A 7,828-nucleotide genomic window follows, 5' to 3' on the forward strand; every position below is an offset into this window, starting at 1 on the left:
AGGTGAAGTGATAGCTAATAAAGGGCAGGCACAGGCTTTGAATTCATGTTTTTGGACTCCCCATCATCCAATACTTATTTCACAACACTCTTTACTGGCTTTGTGGCCTTGAGACACAGTGTTGGCCAAAGTGTTGAACCTGGGATAATGCCTGGGTTTAAATCAACTCCCTCATATTATCAGTGTGACCAAGGGTTGCTGGAAGGAAAGTGCTTTGCAAACCTTAATGCAGTGTACATTAATATGAGGTATTTCATCAACAAGCCTACTGTGTGTACCAGCACACCTGTGCTAGCTAGGTATTGGGGAATTCAGTGACAAATAGTAAATAGTCCTAACCACTCTGGTCTTGGGTTTCCTCCATAAAATGAAAAACGGAGGAAACAAAACACCTGTGGTCTGCCAGCAAATGCTTCATGTTCTAATAACGAATCTGGTGGAAATACCATATGAACCACAAAAACATTTAAAAAGGACTTCTGTCCTTAAAATCCATTCAATAAACTTTATGGGGGAGGCTAGGTGGCACAGTGAATAGAACACTGGCCCTGGAAGACCTGAGTTCAAATCTAGCCTCATACACTTGACACTAGCGGTGTGACCTTATGCAAGTCACTTAACCCCAATTGTCTTGCCCTCCCTCTCCAAAAAGCAAAAACAAACAAAACAAAAAAACAAACTTTATGCACTATGTGAAGGTCCAATAGTCATCCCTTTTCTTCCACAAGTAAACTACTTACTACAAATGCTTCTTAAAGACACCAAGTAAAGTTGGTAGGGATTTAAGACCTTGAAGTTCTTCAAGGTAGTTGTTATTGGCCCAGGAGAAATGATTTGTTATTGCAAGTTCCTTTAAGAAGAGAAGGGGGGCAGCAGCCATATTTACTATTATCCTGATTTGGGGTAGAAGAAGGGGAAGCTTTTTCAAGGTGGTTCAACCCCAGTCCCTAAACAGAACAAGGGGGTGGGGATTTTCTCATCTGCACCTGATTCCCCAGGCTCATTCCATATTGAGTGCAGGAGCTGTTGTCCCCATGGAAGGAGGTTATTGCAAGCAGGGGTGGAGACTACTAATCCAAGCAGTGTTTTTCTGGATCCTTTTGGCAGCATCTCCTGGGAACAACTCAAAGGATGACTCAGAGGATGGTAAGTTTTCAACTTTACAAAGGCTAAATGGATTTATTCCTGTTTCATTTCCTAAGGTTCTCTATATTCTTTAAAATTTAACAAGACAGTCCCTCATTTCTGCTCAGAACTAAAGTAAGTCCTGTGGGCAATACAACATATTTTAAGTATTTGTTTTAGTGAATTTACTCTGTCAAGAAGTATTTACTCTTTGAAAATTATTGTTCAAAGTATGGAATAATGCAACAATTGTACAATTGTTCAAGAATATTGTTTGAGGGGAAATGGAGACAACTAAATTTTTCTGAGTACAGCTATTTTTCCCCACCAACTCATTTTACACATGAAGAAACTGAAACCCAGAGGAACTAAGTTATTTGCCCTAAGACACACATTGAGTTAGTGGGAAAGCTAGAATTAGAATCTACATCTCCTTGTTTTCAAGTTCAGTTTTTTCTTTTAAATTTAAACTATGAACTTAATAACTATTAACAATTGATTGCCTTCATTTTATATTTTTAAAAATTGTTGTCAAGGTGTGTGTTGTTCTAGCTCTTTTCCTCACTTGATTTCATATGTACCTTTACTTATTTACTGATATCCTTTGCATTTACCATTTTACAGGGCTATAGGCTCTCCATTACACAAGTATCCCATCATTTACTCATCCGTGTTCTAATTGTTAGATATAGAGGTTTCCATTTTTTGTTGTTATTTCAAATAAAATAGCTGTTAATTGTTATTCTGGGTCTTTTCTCCCCTCTACCCCTTCTTGCCTTTTCATATAATCTTTAGGACAAAAACCTGTCAATGGGGCAATCAACTTTGTAATGCAGTGTTCTTTTCTCTATTCTCCCTCATTGATCAGAATATACTATAGGATTGAACAAACTAATTAAACTATTTGTTGTTTGAGTTGCTGGAATGCATCTTCAATGTTGATTATAATAAAAGAAGATGCTTGTAAAACCAAGACAATACTGGAAATAGAAGACTTTTCAAATATTTATTTTGGCTTTTTTTTTCTTGCTTCCTTACCCCCATGTAGACTTATTTTGGACCATGACTTTGGAAGAAAATTTTAAGATGTAGTGACAATCCTGAATTCTTCTTGTAATAAAATACAAGTTGTATTTATTAAAGCCATTGTGAAATTCTCTACTCTAAAGTCAGAGTGCCAGGGGCACAGAAAAAAAAGAAATCTTTTTTTTTAATTTGGGTTTTATGATTTCTACTGAGTTTACTGTGAGAACAGCTATAACTAAAAAACATTTGGAACGGCAAAAATTATAACATTTGAGTTGGAAAGAAATAAAACACTGGAACTCTGCTCCATTAGGTGTGTATATCATATACCTCTGAGCTCCAGAAAATTCCATTGTTTTCAGTGAAAGCCTCTTGAAATTGGTATGTGTGATGAATACAAGGAATTCACAGAAATGGGAAAAATGTGTATAAACTGATAAGACTATCTTGAGCAGAATCAGGAGAACAATACACACGATCACTACAGGCGATTCAAGTGAAGAGATCACTGAAAGAAGCTGAGCTCTGACTAACTGAAGAAGCAGTAAGGTGGAATCAGGACCTAGAAACTGGAATGAAGAGGACAAGCTGTTACATAAGAGACAAGCATTTCTCTTTCTGCTTAGTTCTGTGATGCATTTGCAGGACTGTACTTTTTTTTTTTTTTAAACAGTCCCATATTATTGTATAATTGTTATAGGGAATTCTTTTCCTCAGTTAAGGAAGCCCTGCTCCACAAAAGGAGCACTTTCTGTAAAAATCCAAATGATGATGATGATTGTTATTGTCATAGGATAGGGGGCTCAGGAAGCAACAAACTTGCTAAGCTATGAATTGTGATGCAACAGCAGTTTGTGCATCTCCAGACTGATAATTTGTTATCTGTTTGTTTCTGGACATTGTTAGAGCCCCACCTTCCCCTTCCCATCCCTACATAAATGAAATCTCCCTGGGTGTTCAGTATTGGGGGAGAAATTTTGTCCGCATATGCTTTTAAGACTAGTTCATATAGAAATGCATCTTTTAAAAATATAAAGTTAATTAAGAGTTAAGTTGTACCTGCAATAATTTGTTAACAAGGAGTGGCTGACTTGAGAAGGTGAGTACCTTAAGTGGGATGAGAAAAATCTGACTAGTTGTTTGGGTTCTCCCCTTTGTTCTTATTTTTTTCAGAAGATTGAATCTTCCCTTTTCCACCTGATTGAAGAGGCTATTCCTAGAACTATTGTTTGGTCTTTAGGTAGGGCAATAAGTTTAGAGCAATTTGTAATAGTGAGCAAGCTGACTTTTTTTTTTCTTTTTGTTTTTTCCTTTTTTGGAAGGGGGAAGGTAGGGTAATTGGGGTTAAGTGACTTGCCCAAGGTCACATGGCTAGTCTTATGTTAAGTGTCTGAGGTTGGATTTGAATTCAGGTCCTTCTGACTCCAGGGCTGGTGCTGTATTTACTGTGCCACCCAGCCGTCCCACTAGTTCTTTATTTTTATTTGTTGCTGTGACTTGGTACTTGCCAGCTAACAAATGTTTTAGGACTGACTTCGTTTTCTGTGGAAGCTTGGGTTGTTTTTCTAACATATATAATATAAAGCATTTGACCTGCCACCTAGGCTTATCCCCAGGATAACACAGGTGTTAAAATGTGCCTGGAATTTTGCTTTTTGATTTCCATGGCAACTGACAATCTCTGTTAAATGAGTTAAATTATGCTATATTATACTTTATGTGATGCTGGATAATTGGTATATATAGTATGTTAATTTGATTAGGCTAATTCTTTAGAAGCTGTCTTCCTTCTTCCCTACCTTCTCCTTCCTCATAAATTCTAGATCACACCTGGCGTCTTCCTTCTCTTTGAACAGCTGTTTCTGGTTGATTGCTTTATAATGCAAAAATAAATGCAAATAACATAAAGGTGGTGTTTACTAACATGGGTGGGCAAATGAGAAGCTGCACGAACTGACCAAACTGTTTAAACAGAGGAACCGAGTAAGACCACAGTGCTTAATTGGTTCAATTTACTTGTAAATAACAGATCCTGCCTTCTGGAAGTACTGGCCTTTGGCTAGTCTAGTATTCTTGCAATAGAGCAATTTGTTTTCCCTTCTTGAAAAGATGTATATATGATAACTTGTTATATACATATATATATATATATATATATACACAATGTAACAATATGTAATTATCGAGTTCAATAAAGTCATTAAACACCTACTGTGTGTTCCGTCTGTTATGTGAAGAGAATGTCTCCTACCTCTAAAATCCCAGGAGAATGTAACCTTGAGGGGAGGGGATGTTCTTCATTTTTCTTTCTGTATCCCCAACATCTTATCCGTAGCAGAAATGTAATATGTACTCCTTCAGTTTAATTGAATGTTGATTGGTTGGCATATTACTATGTAATAGATACTGTAGCTTTGAAAGCATTACACCCAACTAAGAGAGATTCTAAAATTGAAATCAAAAGACCTGAGTTCAATCCTTATGTCTATCACTAATTGCATGACTAATTGTATTCCTCTCAGGTGACACTCCATCTACCAAATCTGGGAATATTCATTGGCTATTTCATATGCCTGCAACTTTCTCCTTCCTCATCTGTCTCCTGGCTTCCTTCAAGTATCAGTTAAAATCCAACTTTCTACAAGAAACCTTTGCTGGTCCCCCATTAATGCCAGTACTTTGTCTCTATGGATTATTTCTAATTTATCCTGTATATACTTTGTTTATTTATAGTTGTTTACATATGGTCTCCACAATTAGATTCTGAGCTTCTTGAAGGGACTGTTTCCCCCCCCCCCCTTTCTTTGAATCTCTAGTGCTTAGCACAGCGCCAGGCCCACTGTAGACAATATATGCATCTTGATTTGGTCATGGACAAGTCATAAACCACACTACTTAGGCTTTAATTTCTTTGCCTATAAAAAAAGGTGGTTGGAATAGATGTTCCCTGGATGCCTTTCAGCTCAGTATAAAGAGATGGTCCTCTGAAACTTAAGCCAGTTTAGTTTAGAAACTGATTCTTTGACTTTTCTTTTGAGCATGCCCTTAGTTAACCTCCACAAAGCAGGAAAAGACAGACAACTAACTGTGAATACTGTGTGTCTGTTTTCTGATAGATCATGGAATAAAATGAACTGAATAATATGAATAGTAGTAATTTTATTAGTAGGACAAACTTGAAAATCTTCCTATCCACATTATACTACTTAGAAAAAAAAATCCCAAAAAAGTAGCTTAGATTTGGAATCAGGAAACTAGTATTTCGTCCTCATTCTACCGCTTATGTGGTCTTAGGTAAGTAATTTCACTTTTTTGTGCCTCAGTTTTCCCTTTGGTAAAGTGATGATAATTAGTTAGTTGTACTATCTACATCATGGTTGTGAGGATTGCATTGAAATTGAACTGTTATCATTGGTGCTTCAAGGACTGAAGAAAGGAGGAAGAGAGAAAAAAAAACTTCCATTGGTACCTTACCATTTTGAGGTTATGCATATAAATATAATTTTAACTGGGAGCATATCTGTTTTTTGGTTTTGTTTTTTTTGGAGGGCAATTGGGGTTAAGTGACTCGCCCAAAGTCACATGGCTAGTAAGTACTGGGAGTATATCTGAACTGAGCTGGGTTTCCTTGCCTCATGATAGATTGTCAGCTTTTGGTGTCACGTGTTGTTTAACAGGAGACCCTCAAATCTATCTTATCTGTTGGTCTCTAAAAGATTTAATTTTATTTTGCTATAGGTTTCTCTTCCTACTCCACCCTCCTAGAACTGCATTTTATCTTTCTACAAAAGTTGAGTGAAGCATTTCAAAATGTCTCAATTGAAACTTGAAAATAGTGCATTTCCTCAATTCCTAGATTTTGTTCCCTTTCAAATCTCCCTCTTTGCCACCCACAGGTGGCAAACTAGATCAAAGGCATTTCACAGCTAGGATCTGAAGACTAGTTAGCCAACATCACAGTTTTAAAAAAGGATTAAATCTGTTTTGGCACTAGCTTGTTAGGTCAAACTTGTAGATAAGTACAAATACATCCCTTTAGCTTTCAATCAGTTGTTTATTCACCTGTCTCTGTAGCAACAACAAAAGTAAAACAAAAGTCAGTTAAAATAATATTTCTTAACTACAAGTTTCAGGTACACAATAGGTAATTGTAGCCAAAAGTATATTTATATAAATTAGCAGAGGCCTATGGCTATCTTCTGTCATATGCACACGTGTAAATACCTAATAGCTTATATTAAGGATGAATTTTTCCTGTTGATATGCCGATTCTTCTCTTCCTCACCTGCTGATATCTTTTCCTTTTTCCTTACATTTCAGTACTAATCCATGCTATATTTTGTATTAGAATTTTCCCTTAATTTTATAAGTGATATATATCAAGCATAGTTTTAATTTTTATTAAATTTTATTTAATTTAATATTTAGTCATTTTGAAAGATAATTTGGGATGGGGGATGATTTCTTTCTTCAAATGTTTAAAAGCTGCCATGGCAGCCTGTTGTATTGGATTATGGCCCTGGATTTGGCATCAGTAAAACCACAAATCCCACCTTAGATATCTACTAGCTGGGTGATCCTGGGCAAGTCGATTAGCATCTTTGTGCTTCAAATTTTGCATGAGTAAAGTAAGACCTTGGATCACCTTGATGGTTTCTTAAGATGCCTTCCAGCTCAAAATCTATAGTATTATGATCCACATGGAAGAGGGATTAGACCTGTTCATTTTCACTCCTAGAGGAAAAAACTAGTATGAGTAGATAGATGTTACAGGGAAGCATTTCTATTCAGTACAAGTAAGACTGTCCTAATCATTCAACAGTGCAATGGGCTGCCTTGCTAATATATTGAGCCCTTTCAGTAAAAGTGTTTCAGCAGTGACTCTGTGGTCACTTATTGACTTGACTGATAGAATGCCTTAAGGTTTGCAAAGCACTTTACATTTTTTACTGTATTTGAAGCTCATAATCATAATAGTTAACATTTATGTGGTGTTTATTATGTGTCAGGCACTGTTCTAAGAGCTTTTACAATGGTCTCATTTGGTCCTCACGACAACCCTTGGAGGTTAATGTTATCTTTAATCCTCATTTTGCAACTGGGGAAATTGAGGTTAAGAAAGGTTAAGTGTCTTGTTCAGCGTCACACAGCTAGTAAGTGTCTGAAACAGGATTCAAACTTGGGTCTTCCTGACTCCAGGTCCCATATTTTATTTATTCCATCACCTTGCTGCCTTCATGCTGTTCTGCCTTTGTGTTTGTATATCTTTTGTGTGATAGAGAAGCAGAAAGACACAAGAGATACAGCTCCAAGAATCTTTTTTCAAATCATTTTTTCCCCCAGATTTTTCCAATCAGGTATGTTCATGCATTGAGAAAGAGTCGCACTATGCGACTACCAAGGTCCCTTAGGAATTCTGAGATTCTGTGATTTCATGATCTGTTATATGATCAAGGAGTTTTCTTTCTTTTTATTTCTTTTCTCTCTCTGTGTGCCCCTTTCTGTGTGTGTCTCTGTTCTCTCTTTCTTAAACTGAGTGTCTTTAGAGATTACTTAATCTCCCAGACTTTATATATGAGGAAACTGAGGCCTAGAGAAGTTGTGATTTTCCCAAGGTCACACAGCCAGTAGAAGAATGTAAGGAGAATATATATATATATATATATATATATATATA

The sequence above is a fragment of the Petaurus breviceps genome, unplaced genomic scaffold (genome assembly GCF_028583685.1).
Source record: "Petaurus breviceps papuanus isolate PSGF00001 unplaced genomic scaffold, PetGlider_PUasm1.0 227, whole genome shotgun sequence".
In the NCBI taxonomy this organism is placed as follows: Eukaryota; Metazoa; Chordata; class Mammalia; order Diprotodontia; family Petauridae; genus Petaurus; species Petaurus breviceps.